We start from the raw sequence: 22,819 nt of genomic DNA on the forward strand, positions 1-22,819 counted from the left end.
CGAGCCCCATAGGGAGCTCCCTGCTCAGCCGAGAGCCTGCTTCTCCCTCTCCCTTTGCCTGCTTCTCTGCCTACTTGTGCTCTACCTCTCTGTCAAACAAATGAATAAAATCTTTAAAAAAAAAAAAAGTACAATATATTTCCCCGGATGTCTCAACTCACACTCTGACGGCAAATGGATTTCTCTCTGCCAGCGCTTTCTGAAAATGGCTCTGCATTTGTTTTTACTGGGAGGCACTTAAATCCTACCCACTTGTTTAACTGCAAGGATCGAAACAAAATGTTTGCTGGCAAAACAAACACTGGTTTTAAAAATTCTCCACTTGGGCTGCTGGATAAAACACTTGCTTACTGAAACAAATGTTTTATTTGGAAAACGCCTGCCAGTGTGGACACTTTCCAAAAAATACACCATGATGTGCTAGGATTCCTAGGATGGTGATGTCTCACCCTGGACAGAGGCTGGCGTTTTGGGGTAACTTCACAAAAGGTTACCCTCAGAGAAGAGAACCACAATGGGAAAAGCCAATCTGTTAAAAAAACAAAACAAAAGAAAAAAAACCCCTAAGGCCTAAAATGCTCTTGGGTCATTATATAGGCCTCAAAGTTAATCTCTTTATAATCAAGGTTTATGAATGAAATAATAAAATAATAATAATGATGATGAAGATGATGACGATGATGGAGCCAAGCCTCTCCTTTAGATTTATTCAATGCCTTCTGGCTCTCCTATGTGACCCGGCATTAAAGACCATTTCTTTTCTTTTTTAAATTTTATTTATTTATTTGATGGAGAGAGAGATAGAGAGAGGAACATAAGCAGGGGGAACGGGAGAGGGAGAAGCAGGCTCCCCACTGAGGAGGGAGCCCATCCCATGTGGGGCTTGATCCCAGAACCCTGGGATCATGACCCGAGCCAAAGGCAGAGACGCTTAATGACTGAGTTACCCAGATGCCCCTGAAAGACCATTTCTATCTCTTAATAAGATACACTAAAATCATGAAAGGCACTTGTTGGGATGACACCGGGTGTCTCGTTAAATTCAGTGACTGTAAACACAATATAATTTAGTGTCGAATCATTAAATGATACACCTGCAACTGATATTCCATTGTACATGAACTACCTGGGGCTTAAATAGAAACTTAAAAAAAAAAAAAAGAAATGCCATTATTAACCACAAAATACAACTGAACATGAGGCATGTCTAACCTGAAACCCATCCAAGGAGATTTACTTTCTTAGGTAACAGGGGAACATCCTGAAGGATAGCCCTGGGACCCTGTGGTTGCTTTCATAGGAAGTCTCCAATAAACACATCACCTTTGACCAAGTAAGACTCTCGCTGATAAAAGCTTGAGAATTTTTATCAGTAGTTTCCTGCTAATGTCAGGCAATAGGAAATAAAACAGATCATTGTTATAGACCATAATAATGGTCTCCAAACTGTTTAAAAGTACATCTCCCATCTTTAAAACACAGTTTGCCTATATCCAAGTATATGCATGTTGTATGTATCATCTACGCACAGTATCTACACACATGTATCATCTACTATTAGACATCATAGATCATTCACAAAAATGGACCATGCAGAGGACTTAACAGACATTTCTCCAGAGAAGACGTACGGCTGACCGATGAGCACAGGAGAAGATGGAAAACATCCTTAGTCACCAGGGAAATGGAAATCAAAGCCACACGATACCACTTCACATCCACTAGGATGGCTATAATACGAAAAAAAAAGGGGGGGGCTACAAAGAGATGGAGACTAGGACACTCCTACGTTGTTGGTAGGAAAGCGAAATTGGCTCAGCCACTGTGGAAAACAGCCTGGTGGTTCCTCAAACCATGTCAAGCTTGGAGTTACCACATGAGTAATTCTACTCCGAGGTATCTACCCAAAAGAACTGAAAACAGAGATCTGAACTGATACTTGTACGCCCATGTTCAAAGCAGCATTATTCAAAACAGCCCAAGTGTGGAAACAACGCAGATGTCCATCCACAGACGGATAAACGGAATGTGGTCTGTCTAGGTACGACAGCGGAATATGACTCAGCCGTCAAAAAGAATGAAGAATGATACGTGCTACAACATGGATAGACTCTGAAAATATAAGCCAGACCCAAAAGGACACACAGCCCTCTCCCTTATCTGTGGGGGATGCGTTCCAAGAACCCCAGTGGATGCCTAAGACCACAGACAGCATCGAACCCTATATATACTATTTTTCCTATGCATACATATGTATGATCAAGTTTAATTTATAAATTAGACAAAGTAAGAATTATCAATACTTAAAAAAATAGAACTGAAACAATATTCTGCAATAAAAGTTATGTGATTGTGGTCTCTCTCTCAAAATATCTTCCTGGGCTCTACGCACCTTGCTTCCTCTTGGATTGGTATGAGATGATAAAATGCCTGCGTGATGGGAGGAAGTGAGGTGTGTGACGTAGGCGCCGTCATGCAGTGTTAGGAGGTACTGACCCTCTGAGGATACCTCCGAACGAGGATCTGTTTGCTTCTGGACCATGGTTGACCGCGGATAACTGGAGGCTCAGAAAGTGAAACCGTGGGTAAGGGGAGGACTGCCATATAAGGACACAAAATATCTAGAATGGCCATAAAAGACAGAAAGTAGAGGGTGAACGGGACTTGGGAAGTGACTGCCTGATGGCTACGGGGTTTCTCTTTGGGGTGATGAATAATTCTGGAAATGGATAGTGGTGACGGTCACATAGCAAGGCGAATGTAATTCATGCGACTGAGCTGTACGCTTAGGAAGAGTTACAACAGCACATTTTATGCAACATCTATTTTACCACAATTTTAACAAACTGGAAGACATCAGTGTGGCTGAAAACTACAACAGAGGTTTGAATATTTTCTTCTCACATTCTCTGCACCCAGTGGGGCCTGGTGGCAAGTGGGGGTGGGGGGCCTCCAAAGTCAAACCCAGAATTAGTGAATTGGATTGGGTATGGGGTAGAGGAAATACTGGGGAGATAATAGGGTCTGAGTTTTTGTAATGACTACAACTCAGAAAGAATTTTATTTTTCATCCCAAAGGAATGAGGACGCCTGTCTGTAACCTTTCCCTAGAACTGAATACAGATCATCTCCGAATTCTTGCCCTACCTCACACCACAGACCCAGATATCTGAATCCCTGCAAAAGCACCAGGAAAACCCTCTTCGCTTCTACTACAAAGTGTTCCTTAGAATGCCAGCTTACTCCCTGCAAGCGCTGAGGTACTGCCTTACAAAGCAGACTGCGTGCTTTTTCAGTCATTTTATGGTCTTAGGTAAGACCCAAGTCCAACTTAAAATACTCCTTTTCAAAGCTGTTTTCAAAGTCATTTTCATCACTTTTCCCCCCTCGGGCTCACAAGCATCAATCACGGGGAAAAGTGACAGGAAACAGTAAAAAGATTAACAGCTCAACATCCAGAAGCACCCATAGGCCTGTGCGGAAAGTGTCAAATAGGAGGCTGGCCGAGGACCAAGATAATCAGAAGTAAAATACACATGAGTCTGAGGGCTAGGCTGACATTTCAGGAGGCAGAAGGCTCTGTTAAACACAGAAATGACAAAGCAAAGGGGCACGGCCATTGAACAAAATATTTCCGTATGAACACGCAGTCTAGAAATTTCCAGCATTTATCATCACAGAATTTCACTGTAAAATAGGCTCATGTAGATTGTGGGATTGTTTAGTCTTAAAAGCTGGAGTATTTTTCTAGTAAAATGTAAGAATTCAGTCTTAAAAGAAAAGTTGGGGCGCCTGGGTGTTTCAGTCCATTAAGCATCTGCCTTTGGCTCAGGTCATGATCCCAGGGTTCTGGAATCGAGTCCAGTATCAGGCTCCCTCCTAGCAGAGAGTCTGCTTCTCCCTCTCCCTCTCCTCCCCATGCCTGTGCGCTGTCTCTCTCAAAAAAATAAATGAAATCTTTTTTAAAAATAAAAAATAAAAGTCAAAATTGAAATACGTGAGACTCCCAGGACCACCTGAGCTTGCATTTCTATAGATCTGTGATGCGGTGATATGAATTTCTTTTTGCAATTAGCTGAAACCCATGACTACGCTGTTCTGGGAAGGACAAACATCTCCTAAAACTGCAATACAGAGCAGTTGATACCGGATGCCTGAGGGCTGAGACCGTTAAGTGTCTGCCTTCTGCTCAGGTGACAATCCTAGAGGCCTGGGTTCCAGTCCCACACTGGGCTCCTTGCTCAGCTGGGAGCCTGCTTCTCTTTCTGCCTGCTGCTCTCTTCCTCTCTGACAAATAAATAAATTAAATCTTTAAAAAAAAAGAAAAGAAAAAACCCAGTTGATTCAAATACCTATATAAAGTCTGCTTCTAAACAGAATTCAGTGAATTATACTGGGTGCACCTGTGTGTCTGTGCCCTGCACACAGGATTGTGAAGACGTAGATATTCCAAGTTCTTGGTGAAATTCTAAACTGCCTATGCCTGGTAGAGCTATCAATGGAAACCCTTCCACTAGTGATTAAGTTCCTACCATGAAATCTTGGCTATTAAATTATGAGTCCTCCAAACTAAGAGCCATATACAGATCATAAATATCCTAATTTAAAAGCATTCCGTTTTATGAAAACACTGATTCGAAATGATATACACACTCCTATATTTATTTTTAAATATTTTATTTATTCATTTAGAGAGCGACCGAGAAAGAGAGAGAGCGCGCATGCGCGCACAAGCAGGGGTGGGAGGGGCAAAGGGAGAGGGAGAAGGAGAATCCAACGCAGATTCCATGAGAAGGTTGGAGCCTGAGGAGGGGTTCCATCCCAGCACCCCAAGATCATGACCCGCACCTCTATCAACAGTCTGACGCTTAACCAACTGAGCCACCCAGGGCCTCTCCCCACTATGTCTACCGCAGCATTATTTACAACAGCCAAGTTATGGAAGCAACCTAAGTGTCCACTGATAGATGCACAGATAAAGTAGATGCGGTAGCTCGCTTTGGTGGTTCAGTGGCAGAATTCTCAAGAAGATGCGTTACATACATACAATGGAATATTACTCCGCATAAAACAGAATGAGCTCTTTCCGTTTGCAACGACATGGATGGACCTAGAGGGTACCATGCTAATGATACTATGAGATAAGTCGGACAGGAAAAGAGAAATACCATCTGATTTTACTTCTGTGTGAAACAAAACAAATGAGCAAACAAACGGAAACAGAATAATGAATCCCGAAAACAAACTGATGGTTGGGGGAGGGGAAAGTGACCGAAAAAGGTAGATGGGATTAAAAGGTACAAACTTCCAGTTATTTAAAAAAAAAAAAAAAAAAAAAGAAGTCAGGGCAAGGAAGAGTACAGAATGAGGAACATAGTCAATAACAGTGTAATAATGAAAATAATAATATTGTAATAATGTGGCATGGTGACAGATGATAATTACACTTTCCACAATGAGCACAGTATGAGGTACAGAACTGTCTGATCACTATGCTGTATACCTGAAACAAATATAATACTGTATGTCAACGATATTTCGATTTTTTAAATGTTTTTTAAAAAGGTGTTCCATTTTAGTTCCAACACTGATATTGTTTCAAAACTCTTTTCTAAGGGCCTTCTCACATGCTATATTTAAAAAAAAGTGGCCAGACTGGTTTTAACACATCTTCTCAGGACTGATAAGCAAAAGTTGACTAAAGCCGTCTTGAATAAGATAAACTCTGAACGATTCTATAAGTTTCTCAAAGTTGGCAGCACTTTTTAAATGGGTTGTTCGAGAAGCTATAAATTTCCAAAGCCACGAGAGATAAGCGAAGGCATTTCTCCTTTGGTAGAACATGAACACACCATTCTCTGTGACTGCAGCTGACATCCTGTTGGAGTGACTGGCTCTAAACCTGTTTTGTGGGTATTCTGAATGACTGAGTGCAAACAGTAAAGGGTTGTGAAAATAAATTTTCTAATGTTAAAAAAAAAAAAAAGAGTGAACTGTAATAGATTTTGGTTGACCAAGAACTCTGACAAACAGCAACAATGCCTCCAATCTTTCTTGCAAATCTTACTCAACTATTTAACCTTAAAAGTGGCTTTATTTGTCTCGTGATGCTTTACCTGATAATAAGTTCACAGGTTCTTGCTCATTTTGAATTTTTTTTGGTTGTTGGTAGCTCTATTTTCATAAATCCGTAAGATTTCACTAGAAAAAGGATAACGGTGGCAAATATGACCTACCCCTCCGCGTCCATCAAGAGAATATTTCCACAGAGTATACAAAAATAAACTCTGGGAACTCTAGGCAAGTGTGTAAATCAAATTCTCTAAGTTCATGTTTGACTGAACACCTTCTCTCCTACTCTTAGAGCTTCCAGAAAGCTTTAAAATTGGTATCAAGGTGCTAGTACTATTTCTGGCATCTTAAAGAAACCTCAAGCATAAAATTGCCTTTTCCCTCCATACTAATTAATTTTGCCATTAGATGCTGTGAAAAGCTGTCCCTAGGCAGGCCCATCCTACAAGCTCCTTCCCTCAGGAGAGTGTCTTAAAGCTCTAAGCCAGCGTTAATGCCATTCCCTCTCATTCATAGTTTTGTGTGTAACCTAGGATTCATTTCCTGACATTTTGGAATAGTCCCTCATACTGTAAATGAGTTTTAAAAGCTAGATTCTAGTGCCTAGCAATGTGAATGTACTTCACAGTACTAAATGTACACTTAAAAAAGTGTGAAGATGGTATATTTTATGTGATGTGTATTTTACCACAGTTTCAAAAAGAAAGGAAGAAAGAAAAAAAGAAAGAAAGAAAACCCAAACCTAGATTTTATCATCTTTTACTGTTCTTCAGTGGGGATTTAAAAAAAAAAAAAAAAAAAGCTCAACAACAACAACAAAAAACCACCCTTGGCCTCAACAGTTAGAAACTTAGAAAAATGGACAGTTGAATCTCTCTTTGGGGGTGTGGGAGACGATGCTGCCCGCCCAAACTCCCCCAACCACTTTAATCCTTAGTTTCTACCTGCTAGTCCCGCAGGCCATAACATCAGATGGTCAATTTGTCTCCTGATCGTTTATAAATGAGAAAAGAAAAGGAAGAGCAAATGATAATTTGTAGCCAGATAATAATTTGTAGCATCAGGTGAACTGAAAGTTGGCCTTGATGGAATGTTTGCTACTGTTCAATAGGACAGACGTTTGTTTTTTTCGGACAAGACAGAAAGAAACAGAGCCTTGGGTAGACAGGTGTTCTTTTGAAAATGGTGTTAATAGTCGTTGCCTTTTAGAAAACCAGCCCTGGATTTCTGACTGCTCCTTTCTAAACTGGAGGACCTGTGGTATGTAGAGCCGACAGCTTCCCCCTGCCTTACCTCTGCCTCTTCCCTTGGAAAGGATCAGCCAAATGAGTCTCCTCCTGAGAAAACTGCCAAATACCACACCCTGGGTCTGTGTCTCCAAAGGTACAGGAAGTGGTCTGCCCAGGGCCTGGTTTATTGCATCATCTCCTGCAGGCTTGATGGACGAACTGTGAGTCACTCAGTACCATACACCGCGCGTCAACCCAAATCCCTTTCCTACCTCGCAGGGCAGAGGACTTGTGACACATCCATCCCCGCTTCCAACCAGTGCTAAATTTGGAAAGCAGCAGGTCACCTGGATAAAAACAACTTCCAGCCCTGCCTATCAATGACTGTCCATTAGAAACAAAAGCAAAAGGACAGGCTGAAACGGACACAGGCAAAGGAAGAACTCTTGCTCTCTCCCAAGGGCAGACAGGAGGCTGGGGAAGGTCTCAGAACCGGTAGAATGAACTGGCTAAGGCTCTGTTTTCCCCCAGGGAACCCATACCAGAGTGGCCTGGAAAGCTTATTAAGAATAGGGAGTTGGGGGGTCAGGAGATGGTGATTCCGTGCCGTGGGGTGGGACCTGGAATCTCATGAGCCAGGTTCAGGAGCCGTGGAGGGAAACCACTTGGGCTAGAACAGGGCTGGGTCAGTAGATGGGCTCTAACGACAGCCCCGGGAACAACCACTTTGTTGTGCTTTATGAGGAAGGAGGAGAATTTTGAAAAAAACATATATATGTCTTTGTATTTTTTTTTTATATACACATATAAATTCTAATTGGGAATGTTCCCTCACACTGGTCATTTTGCCACCAAGTTCAAGTTCATTCCACACCTCCGGCCAATGATCACCTACTTCTAAGCAGGTGACTCACATCTCCACCTCCAGCCAAGACTCATCCATTTTCCCTTACCCCAGGTGCCAATCACAGCTTCAAATTCCATTTCTCAGATCAGCTCTTCAATTTATCTTGAATTTACCTTGAATACTGGCCTCCTGTTCCCATTTCTGCTGATAGTGCCACCTTCTCACAGCTTCTAAATTTAAATTCTTATCCACTGCCCTCCACTTCCTCATACTATATTACCAATTTTCCTTTTAGAACAACTCACAAAGTATTGCCTTCTAGCAATCACTTCTATCAATACTGTATGTGACCAGTCTGCCTTGGATCCCTTCAATAGGTCCTCTCAGTCCCTACATCCCCACTCCAATCTAACTCACAAGATTAACCTTCCTCAAATGCAATGGTGACCATGCATTTCCCTTACTCAAAATCGTGTCATAATTCCCTATTACCTGCAGATAAAGTCCTTCCGCCAATCTTGGACAGGCACTCATGGTCCCTAACTGGTTTGTCCCTAACCTACCAGTCAAATGACAGCTTTCATGTTTGACCCATCTCCTGCAACAAAGCTGATTGATTCAAATTCCCCTAATGTGCCCTGTGACTTCCTGCCTCTTGGCTTATCTCATTTCTACCACTTTTTCTTCCTAGCTATAAAAATCGTCTACATCCTTGAAGGCCTAAGTTCAAGTTCTACCAACTCCCTCTGGAGAACTTCCTGATGGCTGCCCTGACAGCAACCTTCCCAGAACACACCCAGCACCGGGCAACTGGTCTGAGCCCTTCTCAAGTAAGGGTGTGACCTCTCCCTTTCACTGTCCCTCACACCCTCTGCTCTCTGACTCCCTGGAAGCTCCCAGGGCCCTTTAAGATTGACTTCTCATGGATAGTCAATCACATACTGGCTGTCTGGATTGCCAGACATCTCCCTAAAAAGAGCAAACCTTCATTCTTACAGAGAGAAGCAACTTAGGTTCACCACTAACATCTTAGAGAATAAATAGAAGAAAAAGATGTTTATTTATTTTTTTAAAGAATTTATTTATTTAGTTGACAAAGTGAGAGAGAGCACAAGCAGGGGAGCAGCAGAGGGAGAGGGAGAAGCAAACTCCCCTGCTGAGCAGGGAATCTGATCCCAGACTCGATCCCAGGACTCTGGGACCCTGACTGAGATGAAGGTAGACACTTAACTGACTGAGACACCCAGGCACCCACCCCACCCCCTGCTGAAATGTTTAATTTCCTTTTTTTTTTTTTTTTAAGATTTCTTAAATTTATTTACTTGACAGAGATCACAAGTAGGCAGAGAGAGAGGAGGAAGCAGGCTCCCTGCTGAGCAGAGAGGCCTATGTGGGGCTTAATCCCAGGACCCTGGGATCATGACCTGAGCCAAAGGCAGAGGCTTTAACCCACTGAGCCACTCAGGCACCCCTGAAATGTTTAATTTCTCATTCCATTTCTCAATTCCTGGTACCTTTCATCTATGACTCCATCATCTCTTCTTAGGCATACAGGCATATATTTTTACTTAACTCCTGAACAGTTAAATTTCTTGTATTTGTCATCCAGCTGTAATCCCCAACTCAACCAGATTTGACTCCTTTAGGAACATGCATATGCTTCTCTGTAATCTCCACAATACATCACGCAGTTCTGTACCAAAGCAGTTGGTTCATTAAAAAAAAAAAAAAATTGTGTTCATTTAAAAAAATATTTCAGGGGGGGAGGTTGGCAGTTGGTACATGCTTACAAACGCATGGCCCAAATAATCTCTGGGAGAAAGTGCTGCACATGGATGGTTTCTGGGAAAGTTCCCCCAAATTTATGTAACTAAATGTTTTCAATACACAAGGACAATTCACAACTCTAAGGATCCTATTGTTAAGCCTTTCTTAAGAAATACTCCTTCATTTAATTGTTATATAAATCAGACTTACAACTAAAATGAAGACTGTCCTACGTACAAATGTTTCATGAACTCAGATGAAATTTGGGGTGTGGGGAGTAGGAAGTGTGTCACTTCTTTTTTTTAAGAAAATAATTTTAAATTATTTATTAGAGAGAGATAATGAGCGGGGAGAAGAGGGAGAAGCAGACTCACAGTGAGCAGGAAGCACGATGCGGGGCTCAATCCCAGGACCTGGGATCATGACCTGAGCCGAAGTCAGATGCTTAACCCACTGAACTACCCAGGCACCCCGCCACTTCATGTTTAACTTAAATTTTCAATTCCTATCTACAAGGTTTTAAAATCTACTTATCTCACGCAGAAGGAAACCATGCTCCTTAACAAAGTGACAAAATATAAGATCATTAAAGTATTCATTTTTTTTCAAGTTTCCAGAAAACGTCGTGTAATTCTGCCCTTTACATTCAGAATGGAAGAGAATTCCATATAAGGGATTTGCCAGATTCCAATGTAGTTGGTCTACAGTTTAGGCCACCTCTTTAAGTGAAAACGAAGACTTTCACCAGTTGAACTGACCTCTGTGTAGAAAGTCATGTGAAAAGTCCAAGTCTCCCAACCCAAAGCAGACCAGCTATTATTATTATTAATGATTATTATTCCCATTTAACTGGCAAGACATCTCAGTGAAGTCTAAAAAGAAAAGTAACCTCGGGATGGTTAGATGTCCAGCAGAGTTTTCACTACAAAATAACCTCTTCTTCTACATATTCAGAATATGACTCAATTTACAAAAATTACCAGTTTTTGCTTTCTATGAACACATACTCTTTAATGCAGAGTACATCTCAATTTAGGTTACTTTATCTAGGGTTGCCTTGGAAACAGAAATTTACACTAATTCCTAAGTCAGCTTTTTAGATAACTCTTAAGATCTCTTTAGAGGGTAACACACCCCTGTTTCGCTTCTGAATAATACTCCAAGCAGATTCACATTTCTTCTGGGTTTGTGACATTATGGTTTATGGTGCTTTGGGCCTTGCTTCTACAGCCCTGTCCCATCCTCTGGGACTAAGGTCCCCCGAACAAAACCAGAAGGAAAAATAGGACAAAACTCAGGAAGGGTGCTCAAGCAGAGCTTCGAGCTCTAAGCCTTCCTTTTGCTGTCTCTTCTGTTAAGATTTTTTTTTCCCCTTGACTCTGCTTCTGCCACCAGCATTCAAACCCAAAGCCCATCACTTTTAAATCTGGATTCCTCCCTCCCCTAATCACATGCTTGGGGTGTGAGTTGCCCTGGTGGTGCTCAGGAGGGAACTAACTGGGCTGCTCTCACTGCTTCTGCTTTGAGAAGGGCTGGGTTTTGGGGGTTTTTCTTCTTCTTCTCCTTTTAATAAAGGCCTTTTCATGTTTGCTTCTCCAGCCTTCCCCAAATACAAAACTGTCACTGTCCTCTCGTCCTTCCAAACTCTAGGGTATCAGCTTTAAACCTTTGTATCAACTAAGTCAGCGTTTGTTAAGAATTTTGGGAAATTTATGGCAGCCGGGGCGTCAACATCTGGGAGGCTCCAACTCTAAGGCAAAAACGTCTAATTTATGTTCTCTGGAACAGTAAAAAAACAAACACAAAACAGGGCAAAAGCCCACCTCCTCCCCAGCTTTCCTTTCACGTCTTGGTTCAGTAATGAGAAAAGTTAATCCACCCCCCAAGCACCGGCCCAGCCTCCTCGTCCTGGTCAGGCTCTCCTAGAACGTTCATTGCATCACTGCATCCAAGCCAAACTCGGTTACTGAGGCAACTAACTTTTTCTTCCCAAAGGGTCACCGGGAAACATCCCCCGGGATCCCCTGGTAACCGTCCACTGATAATGCTGGGGAACCACAACAGCAAAAGACTCGCTTTCCAAGGCTGGCGCTGGCCGCCTCTGCCGGCAACGGAGCGGGGGGGGGGGGGGGGTTCTGCGTGGGGGTGCGCAGCGTCCAGTTACATTCCTGACCCACTTTCGCATCCCTCCCTCCCCCTCCGGCTCCTCCTCCTCCTCCCGGGCAGGCCGCGAAGGCACCGGCGCTCGGTAGAGCCGCCCGCGAGCCCTCCCTAAGCCGCCGCGGGCGGGGTGCACCCGGCGTCGGGCTCTGCAGGGGACCCGGAGGGAGCCCGCCCCCGCCCCCACCCCCACCCCCGGCTTCCCCCGCGCGGCCCCTCCCTGGTCACATGGGCTCGCGAGCACCTGTTGGCGACCTCAGCCCCCCGCGGAGCCCCTTCCGCTGCCCCAGGCGAAGCCCACTTCGGGAGGGGATGCGAACGCTGCCCCGGGCACGTTCCGCAAGCCCCGCCCGGGTCGACGAGGGCGCGGGGGCTGGTGGGCGACGCCTTCCCGGCCGCTCAGCTTTGCAGAGTGCACAAGCCCCACGGCCGCGAGGCGACTGCGTGGAGGGGAGCCTTCCCCGACCCGGCCCCCCCACCCCTGGCCGAGCGGGGAGGTGGGGTGCACCCGCCCCCCGACCGACTCCGCTGGAAACCTGGGCTCTTCGCGGGCGCCGGGAGGGGATGCTGCCGAGTCCGGGCCGGGGCCACAGGGGCGAGGGCAGGTAGCGGGTGGTGACGGGTGGGTGTGTGTTCCGAGCCGCCGAGTCCAGGAAGGGGGCGGGAAGCTGCCGTCTCAGCTGCAACTTCTGAGAGTGCAAAGCAACTCAGCAACTTTGCCTGCGCCGCGCCCCTCCCCCGCGCCGCCCGGCCGGGCCGGGGGCTGCGCTGCGCTCTGGGGCCCCGGCGCCCGGCCGGGTGGGGGACAGACCTGGGGTGCGGGCAAGCGCGGCGGGGGGAGGGGGGCGGGCCGGGGCTGCAGAAGTGGCACAGCTGCTGGGATGGGGGGGAGCGGGTGAGACTGGGGGTGCGCCTCCACGCGCCCCGGGGCTTTGAAACGACTCGTGGCCCCCGCCCCGCGCCGCACCCGCCCCCCGAGGCCCCCTCCGGGCCGGGCCCGTGCCCGCTGCCGGGCTCAGCTCAAGGAAGGGGCGGAGGATGGCGGCGGAGCCATGGAAACTGCTGGGTGGATAAATAAGGAGAGGGCCGCGCGAGGCCATTCCCCCAGGCTGCCAGCATCTCGGCGGCGGATGCGGCGCCCCGCGAAGCGCGGCGGAGCACGCACAATTCCCCCCACCCCGTGCTCCGCGGCTCTGTGTAGGGCCAGGGGGGCGCCTCCGCGGGCGGCAGGCCCCGGCCCCGGGGGAGGTGCGGGGCGGAGGCGAGTGTGAAGGTGACCCGGGCCTCCCGGGGTCATGGGCTGTTTGTTCCGGCCCGAAGGATGGCGCGAGGTCCTGGCCGGTCCTGCCAGCGGGGGGAGCCCGGGGAAACCCCCAGATCCGGGCCCAGAAAGATGGATTCGGGCAGTTCAGACATTCAGAAGCACCCCCGAGGGTTGGGGGGAAGATGGGGAAGCTGGGCCAGTCTGGGGAGGGACACGCCGTCCCCGAAGTCTTCCCGCACCCCTCAGCGGTCGGATTGGCAAAACGGAGAAGGATGTAAGCGGGTGTCCTGGGCCAGGCCTGTGCGAGATGCAGAGCGGAGCCCGAGGAGCCCTTTCCCTGGAGGCAGATTTTAGGAGTCCCTCCAACCTTTCTCCCGCACTCACATACTTCATCGTTCTCACTCTAGAGTTACTGATGCTTTACGCCCTAGCCTAGCCTGTAAAGGGCTAGAGATTTTAATGGTGGTGTTATGAAGTTGAGTCACTTCGGGGTGTGGGGCTCTGCAGAGGCAAATGGGTTATGTCAAGTGAAAGTTAACTACCTGTGTGGAGAAGCTCGTCAACACGCTGAATGATTTAATTACATGCCATCTTAATTTAAAGAGATTTCCATGCTCATTGAGGACAGCTGGACAGTTACATGTTGATGTGGACCTAGCAATTTTTCAGTGAACGAGGTCTGGTTCACCCTTAAAATGGGTGGCCAGTATTTCCTTTTTTTTTTAACTCCAAAATTCTTATACTTTTACTTCATATTAGGAAAGAATATTATTTAACCTGCTTCCTCTGAAAGAATTGTGTAAGTTCTAGGCTAGAGCATCGTGGTCCGGAGTGGTGGCCTGGAGAACACTAGGTCCTCAGGAGGTAGTAGGTGATGTCCGACCAAAGGTTCTGTGGTTCATACTACCGCACTTCATCTATCCCAAGAGGCACGTTTTTGAATTTTAACATTGCTGATGTCATACTTGATGGTATCTTAGCTTTGAGTCCTACTTTTCTTTCTCAGTGGTACATGGAATAAGGAAGTTTGAGAAATGCTAAGATAAAAAGTTTGTTATACAACACAGAAATGCAACAAATATCTTTATTATGACTTTCCAGAATATTCTGTGTGCTGAGGAGTTTGTGAATCGCCAAGAAGTTATCACGTGCCAGCTTTCCCAAATGTGTCTGTCCAGACACTGGTTTTTGCGAGCATGATTATTCAGGATTAATATTCCTTCCAGGAAATGCTGCTCTAGCGGTTACGCCAGATTCGAACACAGTTAAGGAAAATGTTCACGTTTCAAAATAGTAACAGGGTGCGATCAGGGGTCATGAAATGATAAACTAAATTGAGTGTCTTTACACAAAAGGAAGAGATCATTTGAGGAAATATTCACAGCTGTTCACATTCAACTCTATTAGAAACTGATTTAGGGAACTAGTCCCAGTGAACATTCTGTTCATCAGAAAATTCATGTATCTGATATATACTGTTGCTGTTACACTACCTCCTGTATTATTTTGATTTGTATACATTTGTAAAAATGCTTTATTAAGTTAGACTGGCACTAAGCTACTAACCAACGACTCCAAAGAATCACCCCAAAACTCACTACAGAAAAATAAAATTGATGGTAAGTATATAGAAGTATACTTTAAGAAAGAAGGAGGGGCACCTGGGTAGCTAAGGGGGTTATGTGTCTGACTCTTAATTTAGGCCCAGATCTTGATCTCAGGGTCGTAAGATCCAGCCTGGCGTTGGGCTCCACCCTGGGCGTGGAGCCTGCTTAAGATTCTCTCTCTTTCTGCCTCTGCCCTCCCCACCCCCCCAACAGAAAATAGGAGAAGCAGCGAGCAAGCCCAAAGAGGGATGAAATTTAGCATAGCAAAAAGTCATTCACCTCTTACCAAAGGTTACAGGCAAAGTTGGATTTTTCTAATAAGTGAACAAAGTTTTCAATATTTGCTGTATCAGAGTGTGTATCAAGTACCTACGAGGTTCTAGACAGGACACTAGGCTTTGATGATACTAAGACGAACCTGAGAACATTCTGCTCCCCAAAAGTTTGCATCTGGTAGGTGAGACGGATAAGTATAATAAATTGTAACACAATGTGACATTGAGGCTTAGCAAGGTTAACTACTTCCCCAAAGGAACTCAAGTCAGGATTTGACTGGTCTGATGACTTCAAATACCCTACTCTCTTCTCTAATAGACCTGCTCCCCATCTTCACAGATAACATCATGAAGATATAGAACTTGAAATTAAACAAAATCAAACGTACTGAACCTCAAGGGCCAGAGAGAAATGGAAAGATGACCCAGGCCAACCCCCTTATTTTACAAACCTGGAAACTGAGACAGAAGAAAATGGATTTGCTCAAGGTTATACAACTATCTAATGACTGAATTAAGATTAGAATCAAGGTTTGTTGACTCTCAGCTCTTTGCACAGTAAAGGGCTGCCCTACGGGAAGAGAGAGTCAGGAAGGCCTCAGCAGACTCTCCTTCTACTGAGGAGCAGTGTGGGCCCATCTCAGTAAAGGCCTAGGGCAATTGTTGAATGGGCGATAAAATGACTCCTGACTAAGCACTTATTTAAAGAAATATTTCTAAGAGGAACTGCCAGGGGATTTCAGCTGAGTTCCTTAAAACTGGCCACTATCCTTAAAAGTTGAAAATAGGTTTGATGAAAAACAAATATGGGACATTTGGGGGAAATTTGAACACTACATGTTAGAGACTATTAAAGAATCATTGTCACTAGTTTAAGTAAGTAGATTTGCGATTAAAGATGTTTTTAAAAAGGAATTCTCATGACTTTGACATATCTAGTGGAATATTTGCATTGAAATTATATGGTGTCTGGTATAAAATAATCCAGCTTTTTTTTTTTTAAGGGGCGGGGGTGGGGGGGATAAAGATTGTAAACGATGTGAGTTGCTATATATACCAAAACTAGGAGGTAGGTATTATCTCTACTTTTGCATATTCCCAGGGAAAAAGGTCACTTCATGATGTGGAAATACCTTGTTGGAAGTTTCAGAAAGCTTTTTCCTACCGGTTGAGTCAAGGTCAGGGAGAAGTGTAATCAGTAATTTTAATTGCTGACATTTGCATAGGCTAGCACCTTATAATTTACAAACTGTATTCACACCAACACAGACCTTTCCTCATTCATCTGGATTAGTTTTGGTCTGAAGTTGAAGGCAAAGGATCTCAACTGTGTTGTCTGCAGAACAATGCCTGAAGCCCTGTCTGAAAATTAAATTTTCTTAGCACTTTTAAATGGTAGTAAAAATCCCGAGGATTTCCAGGAATACTGAAGGCAGGCACACACTGGGCTTGCTTCTGCTCAATCAAGTAGATTACCCCTCCCCCCTCATTTTAGGTCCACACAAGAGGATGTGTTATGATTTATCTCAGCTAGTTAACATTCTTACTACAAAATATTAAGCCAATCCCAAAGCCACATTATCATGGAATCTATAATAGTATTAAGGGCCTCTTTGTGGCTAAGAAGAGTTGGTGTGTTACTGTTTTTATTATAAGATTTATAGAGCTGGTTTATAATACTGTATTCTTAATTGTATGGGCAATATATTTAAAACACATGTGGTAGCTACAGTTCTGGTTCTATTTTTAAGTGACTTTGGGGTCCCCCCCCCACTTTCTATTCCTATATGGTATACCTGCATCTGGAAACTATCAAAATATCACAAAGACAACACCATGAATGTGGTTAATTAAAAGGATAGACACCACGGACGTTATAAGCAAGGTCTTTATCATTCAATAAATATTTTATTGGCAATACTTATTGTTTTGTAGGGAGCTGGGAAACTGTAACATGGGTGGGATTTCCAAGCACACAGAAATGAAACTAGTTTCCAAATGAGAATAACTGCTTACGGTCAGATGTTTAGGGGAAAGCAGTATTCTCTCACCTTGTTTAAAAACAAGAAACAAGAAAATGTGTATGTTGAGCATCCCTTCCTGGCTTCCCATCATGTTTGCGTTGGAGTCTGTGGCCCCAGTTGGTGGCTGAATACGTCCTCCGGTTATTGCAAGGGGTCAGAGACGCTGTATGGTGCATCCAGCATTTCTGTAGATTGAATCATAAAATGGTGTAGAAATGTATGGTCCAAATGCATGTGTTTGTCATTCACGAATCCACGGATTGAATCATAAAATGGTGTAGAAATGTATGGTCCAAATGCATGTGTTTGTCATTCACGAATCCACGGGGAAGCATTGAAAAGCTTTCCTAAATGTAAACAATCACTCTGTTCTCATATATCTTTTACATCAATGAGGACTAATAATATAGCTACTTTCTTACACAGGCTGGGGGCCCAGGTGAGAAGTTCTTGTTCCTACATTTGGTAAAGCACGTTCTCTCTCTTTTTAGCCTTATTCTATGAAGCACATAATAATTTCTTGGTTTCATTACCTAGTATATGCCACAGGAGATAGCATGGGGCCAGGAATAATTCAGTGCCCTCATGGATTTCTTTTATTTTTTTTTATTTTTTTTTTTAAAGATATTATTTATTTGACAGAGAGAGATCACAAGTAGACAGAGAAGCAGGCAGAGAGAGAGGAGGAAGCAGGCTCCGCAGAGAGCCCGATGCGGGGCTTGATCCCAGGACCCTGGGATCATGACCTGAGCCGGAGGCAGAGGCTTTAACCCACTGAGCCACCCAGGTGCCCCTGGATTTCTTTTATTATTTGGCTCTTAGGACTGGAAGTTCTAGGCATCCCTTCTTTGCCGTCTTTTTTTTTTTTTTTTTAAGATTTTATTCATTTATTTGACAGACAGAGACCACTAGTAGGCAGAGAGTCAGGCAGAGAGAGGAAGGGAAGCAGGCTTCCTGCTGAGCAGAGAGCCTGATGATAACCTGAGCTGAAGGCAGAGGCTTTAACCCACTGAACCACCCAGGCGCCCTCTTTGCCACTTTTTTATACTTACTATACTCACTTTGGTGCTCCAAGCCAAGAGGACTTTTCCCAAACTATGCGCACTATCAGACCTGTAATATCCAGGATAGAGACCTCTTCAGGAACTTTTTTCTTTTTTTTACCATAACAGAAACTTAAAATTGGGTGAACCTTGTCAGAAATGCAAATATGGTTCAGAATGTCTCAGAAGGCTCTTCATACAGAGTACATTTTGCTTCCTGAAGTTCCTCTACTTGCTCTCTATACACTCTCCCTTCAGCAGGGTGTTTTTTGTTTTGTTTTGTTTTAAGGGACGCTGGTCTTGGATTCTTACAGCAAATAAGCAAGCACATGGTATCATTGCTGAGTGGAGTTCTGGGTGAGGGATGACACTGACCTCTCAAATCATAATTGGAGGTGGGATTAGTCGGAAGAGTCGTGTTCATTAACAAATCCTCTTCACTTTATTTGTTTTCCAGTAATTATTTGCCACTGATTAAGCCCTTATCTGCACCTGGCATGTTTTTTTTTTTTTTTTTTTTAAGATTTTTAAAGTTTATTTACTTGACAGACAGGGATCACAAGTAGGCAGAGAGAGAGAGGAGGAAGCAGGCTCCCTGCTGAGCAGAGAGTCCTATGTGGGGTTCGATCCCAGGACCCTGAGATCATGACCTGAGCTGAAGGCAGAGGCTTTAACCCACTGAGCCACCCAGGCGCCCCCTGCACCTGGCATGTTATGCTAATCTTCCAACAGTCCTATGAGGTGAATACTTATTATTCTTCCATTTGACCGACGAAGAATTTCAAGGAACTTGATGCTGAAAGAGGTTACGTTTACCTAAGGTCATGCAGCCGGGAAGCAACAGAGTGGGGATTTGAACCCAGGGTTGACTCTAAATCCTCCACCAGCAGAGACTTCTCGGAGAGGAGCTCTAGGGTCTAATGACTTAAGCACCTGCCTTATTCTTATCTTTGTAAAGGCGAGAATTGTGTAAACTGAACCAAAATAATGATAGCTGTTTCCTCAGACCATCCATCATTAGTCACTTTTTCCTTTATGGCTTCCCAGCAAGTACTAGGTTAGTAAGTGGCTTAACTGTTACCAAGATCATGCACATATTCAACGCACAGATGGCACTGGGCTAGTTATAACTTAACCTAATTATTCCGGCCTTTCTAACTTTTCCCTTCTGGAGATAGGCATCAAAAATAATAGGGGAGATTTTTAAAGACTTATTTAGATCTTACTACCTTAAAGAAGAGGAGAAATTATTTTTGAGGCAAATGAATCCTAACTTTCCTATAGAAAGGGAGATTATTTATTATTTGTCTAAGTAGAAGTTAATTAAGAAGATATTGCACACAATAGCTATTAAGTCAGTAATGACATATGGAAGCCGAAAAATTTCACTATTGGATACATATGGCTGCTAAGAAAAAATGGGTCATTTTCTTGGTTTGACTTCACCGCTCTTGAGTGCTTGGATCTGGATTCACTCTCATCAGTAAACCCTTTTTGGGACCTCCACCCATTTCGCCATTAGCTGGGGACTTACCTGGTCATCTTCCTCAGTGTCCCTCTCATTTTGAGATGGAAGGAGATGTGGCCTTTCCAATAACCCCTCCTTAAAATATAAGAGGATCGTCTGCCAGAGATAAACACTTCCCCCTCTCTTATTAGGAAGACAAAAACCAAATGTAGGCAGTCAGATGGGCTGATACCTGAAAATATCCGTCAGGCCCTGCGTAAGTCCTCAGCACTCCCTTGGTACAGAAGTAAGAGGGAGCCACTTCCATTTGGGAGTTGGGAGGAAGGGGCATGTGTCAGCAAAGCTGGAAACAGTGGTTTCTGGGTCCAATGCATGGAGGTGGCACGCTAAGGGGCAGGTAGCAAGCACTGCGGCTGGCTGTGGGCAGTGGGGGACAGGACAGCGAGAAGACTAGAATACTGCCTCTTAAAGCAGCTAACACCCCCCCAGGGAGACCAGGGAGCTGTCTACTTTATGGAAATAGCTGAAGATAGAGTGTGACGTTAGGCCTTAAGAACTAGTCACCTTCCAGTGGCAAAGAGAAAAGCCTGCATCTCCCATATGTAAACCCAAGACAATGAACAGGGCTTTTGCACACCCAGGACCTGTTATACCCGCCTGCCTGGGATTCTGGCTCTCAGCCCTGCCTTTGGGAAAGAGTTCAGCTTTCTGATACTGTTTACCCTCTCCTCTGAATCACAAAGAAATCCAAGTAATAAGGTGTGTCTGTGTTTTTCTCCCCAAAGTTGGTTGATTTCAGTTACAGTTGTAGTTGACACTTGCCTTTTAAGTTTTCTGTTGCAGGAAAAGCCACCTTTCAAACCACAAAGTCAGCTACTGAGATGGTTTGCTCTTACTGCTGCTCTTGACCAGAGGAGGCGGGTTAAACCTTGGTCAGCTGAACGTTGATTTGTTCCCACCACCCCTGCCTCAGGTAGTGGGCTCAGATGGGTCTCAAAATAGACCAGGCACACATGGCTGACGAGAGAGCCCATTGGGCAGAAGGTAATGTTACACCGTCAATGATACAGCTTCGAGAATAATCGCTGCTGTCCCTTTGCTCCAGAATCTAGCTCCGGTGCCTCACAAAGCAGAAAGTCCTCAAACCGTGAGGGTTGCAGCGTGTGTGTACCTCCCTTGAAGACGGTTCAACTTCCACTCAGCTTCGGAGGCTTGTAAGAAGCAATTAGAGCCTTTTCTTTGCCTTCTTTCCCTTTTTTGCTTTAGAGGGACAGATCGCCAAACAAACTTTCGGTGGCCGTTCAGAAGGACAAGATCCTTGACCGAAGTACGTGCCAGTGTTTTGCAATGCACAGCACACACGGGGAGCTTTTGGGACACCCTGGGGCACAGTTGGGTTCTGGGGCTCTGGGGACAAAGAGCACCGCTAATTTGTGCGGCCACTGCTTGAGAATGGTGCTCGGCGACCGGGCCCGTTGAAGGAGCCCAAAGTCAGGACGTGGCAGTAAATGGACGATCCAGGCTGAGCAACGCTGGGAAAGGAAAGGGAAAGCCCCATCTTGGAAGGAAAACTTGCAGATCTGCTGACCTGCCTGTTGTCAGGCTTCTTGCCCCTCCCCAGGATGACCTGAATCTCCTTTGCCTTCTGTCCTGGAAAGCTGCCTCTAGAAGGGAATGTGCTCTAATATTTAGAGAGGAAACCAGGAAGTGAGGAGTCACAGCCCCGGCTTCCTGGTCCGGCTGCTGACTCACACAGCCATCCTTCGGGCGATCTCCTTCATCTCTCTGTACCTCAGTTTCTCAGTTAAATGAAAGATGAAAATGGAATTCTCCTTGAGGCATTGGGAACACCTAATTAATGTTTATGTTTCTCTGAGATAACTGGGATTAAGAGGTACTATTACGGCAAAGCATCATTACATGGAAGATTACATCTTAGCGTCAACTTGAGGCGTCCACTGAACGACTAGCATTCAGAGTCGTTGGGCCATCATTCCCACTATCCCACTCTGCGACATGCCCTCCCTCTCTCCTTCCATTGTTTTCCACATTGACCTCGGGTTGTGTCACTTGCCTGACCTTCTGTTAGTAAAGGGAGGGGGACTTTAACTTCTTTTTGCTCCTTCCCCTAAATGTCTACCAACAAGGGCTGACTGGGAGGGAGAGAGAGAGAGAGAGAGGATGCTGTGAACAGCAGCCTTTTCAGACACAGCCCTCCATGTTCTTTTAAGGAGTTTGGGCTGTCCCTTTGTGCTTGATTTTCTTTTCTCCTTTCAAAGTGTTGACTTCATTGTTTGGCTAGGGTGAATACATCACTTCCTCTTTGGGGGTCTGTGTTTTGTCTCCTGCTGGGTCTGAAATGTCATGTCATTTGTTGGGTTTTGCTAGCTTATGTTGGGGGTTTATTTGTTTTTTGGTGTTCCCAAATCGTCACTGTTTCACCAGACCCTTGCCACTTCTACCTCCTGATTAATGATGTGGTAGAAATTTGCACCACCCGTCCCTCGGCATTTACCAACAGATACGCATTTGTCTGTAACTGCTCTCTTAGTTCTGTTGCCTACAAAGGGAGTTCCCCCGCCAGGGCAAAAAACCAACAAAACCCCACACTGCTGTTATCTTTTCTTCCTGCTGTGCGGTCAGGTTGCTCTTGCTTTGCTCATTATCTGAACTTTGCTGAAGAGTGGGTCTCCATGCCTCTCATCCAGGATATGGTGCGAGCCCCAGAGCTTTTCCCCTTCAGACTTGCCAGCCTTTCCGTGACTCCTCATATATGACTTTTTTCCATTCCTGGAAGCAGTGTTTCTCCACTCCCATAAGTACATTTTAGTAGATACACTTGGAATTTATTAACTCATTCCACAAGCATTATTTACTTACCGCCATGTGCCAGGCACTCGGGACGCTGGGTGTGTGATAGGAATCGGGAGACGGAGTTCCTGTTCTTGGAGAGCAGTGTGTAGGCAGGGCAGGGTGGCGGAGGTACAGGTGGTGATGGGGAGGGTGAGAATGACCCACAGGCTCGTAAGTTGCAATGCAAAAAAGGAGGATTTCTGAGGGTCC

The 22,819-nt window shown here is 44.9% G+C and overlaps 1 protein-coding gene and 1 long non-coding RNA gene across 2 annotated transcripts in view; both read right to left on the reverse strand.

Moving 5' to 3' along the window:
- The window catches only part of RREB1 (ras responsive element binding protein 1), a 176,294-nt gene extending 163,551 nt beyond the window's left edge, over positions 1–12,743 (reverse strand). Inside the window, exon 1 of the mRNA XM_047732956.1 lies at positions 12,612–12,743. The gene's annotated coding sequence lies outside the window, so the exon portion shown is untranslated. The remainder of the gene's footprint in view (positions 1–12,611) is intronic.
- Positions 12,744–17,139: 4,396 nt separating this feature from the next.
- LOC125101961 (uncharacterized) lies at positions 17,140–19,878 on the reverse strand. Its single transcript, XR_007127990.1, has 3 exons — positions 19,823–19,878; positions 18,298–18,358; positions 17,140–17,430 (listed from the first exon to the last, which is right to left on the reverse strand). It is a non-coding gene; the product is annotated as an uncharacterized LOC125101961 (long non-coding RNA).
- Positions 19,879–22,819: the final 2,941 nt, after the last annotated feature.

Source organism: Lutra lutra, chromosome 6, assembly GCF_902655055.1.
Source record: "Lutra lutra chromosome 6, mLutLut1.2, whole genome shotgun sequence".
Classification (NCBI taxonomy): domain Eukaryota; kingdom Metazoa; phylum Chordata; class Mammalia; order Carnivora; family Mustelidae; genus Lutra; species Lutra lutra.